We start from the raw sequence: 2,054 nt of genomic DNA, 5'->3' as shown, positions 1-2,054 counted from the left end.
ATTCTGCTAATTAATTAATAACGTGTCATAAAATAATTATATTAAAATTAAATTTCTCAATTTGATCTTTTAATGATTATTTTAACTATTAATCCTAAAGATTATTTCAAATTTCATAAATAATTGAATTCATTTTTTGTCATCACATAAGTAATAAGAATCATATCAATATTATTATATCAATAGTAACATAATTGTATATATTTTGATTTTGATAAAAATGAGCAATATTAAATTTATTTACATAAAGAGAGAGGGGGGATGAAATTAAAAAACCCTAGAATATATTGATGATGAGTTATAAATCCATGGTTAGTAGGGCTAGCTAGGTAGGGTCTAAAGCAAGACGATAATGGTGGGGTAGTTAGGGCTTTCTAAATAGAGAAAGCTTTCATGGGTGTGTAAGGGACATTAATGCCAGTTTCCATTTTTGGGTGTGGGCCCACACAGTAGCCATCAGCCAGTTGAGCTTTCAATAGTCCTCTCTTTCTCTCTCTCTCTCTCACTGAGCATGCTGCCCTTAACTTGTTTCCTTGCAGTGAAGAGGGAACAAAGAGTACGCAGTTTCTTGGAATTGTAGTTTGTCTCTTACATGAAAATTCATTTCATTTCATTTGTTTTTCCCCCTCTTTAACTTTGCCCACCTCAACAGGAGTCGTTGTGGTAAGTAGAAATTACAAATTATCATCAATATTTTTTCCAAAGATTTCAATTATCAAGAGAGAAGAATACTTAACTAGTTTTAATGTATTGACAGTAGTGTAAAATATATATTATACAATCGTACAATAACAATTGTTCTTTTAGATAACTTTTCACGCGATCAATATAAAATATAGTTATTTTTTTTAATGTGTTATTATATAATTAAATATACATATTTTGTTATGTAAAGTTTGTTAACAATTTAAAAATATGAACAATATAATATACAAATTTATCTTAATTATAAACTGAAATTTAAATAACTTTTTCAAAGAAAATTTTATATAACAAACAAAATTTAAATTCTAAAAATTTTAGTTATTTAATAGGTTAAGTAATCTATACATAAATTAAAAACAACTCAATACAAATACACATAATTAGGTATTATGAATTGATAGAACTAGATATGAGTCGTTTTAAGTTCGATTCGTTAACAGTTTGACAAATTAGGCCAATGAAATTGTATATATGTCCAATTAAGTAAAGACTTAGAATTATGTTCAGTATTTTAAAAAAATTTTGAGGGTCTGTGAGTGTCTGTGTTTGTATTTATATGGTGTCTAATCTTTGTAGAAAGAGAGAACATTTGTAAGTGGAAATAGCATAGTTGAGGGACATGACACTACACCTTATCGCCAGCATTGAGCGTTGAACTTTAAAGGAGGCCACTTTCATGGCACTGCAACTCATGTGCTGGTGGGGCTACCCCCATTCTCTTTTTTCCCCTCTCTTACATTCATATTTTGGGTATAACTTCATTGATTGTGACCTACTCATCATAATAAAACAATAATCTTACCAAGTTCTTTAATAAAGTAAGTTGTGCATTCAAAAACTGCGATTTTATGTATGTGTATATCATTCAGAATGCAATTTGTTTAATTATTTATTAACTTGTGTTTATGTCTAATTAAGTAATAGCTTACAAGGCCATGCAATAATATAAATATATTGATGAATTAGTTTTATAGATGCCTTTACATTTGAGAGGTTAAATTGATTCAATTAAAGTTTAATGGACCAAATTAAATCGTAAATCAAATTTAAAAGGTCAAATTAAGTCTTTATTCATATGATATGTGATTTTAATTTTCAATATATGGAACTATGACTATTTGGAGAGTTTAACGCTTATTTTTTTTTGTGTATGGTGTTGTTTTGTATTTTATTTATCAAAGATATTATGTCCATGTTAACATTAACTATTAAATTAGACATTATATATTTGTATATAGATATATGTTAATTTAATTTATTTTTAATATGTATTTATATTTTAATATATATTTTATATTAATAATTAATTTTGGTATATATATAATTAATATGATTGTTTATTTATACAT

Source organism: Arachis ipaensis, chromosome B02 (assembly GCF_000816755.2).
Source record: "Arachis ipaensis cultivar K30076 chromosome B02, Araip1.1, whole genome shotgun sequence".
Taxonomy (NCBI): Eukaryota; Viridiplantae; Streptophyta; class Magnoliopsida; order Fabales; family Fabaceae; genus Arachis; species Arachis ipaensis.
The sequence above is the reverse complement of the archived record's forward strand: the minus strand, read 5'-3'. Positions refer to the sequence as shown.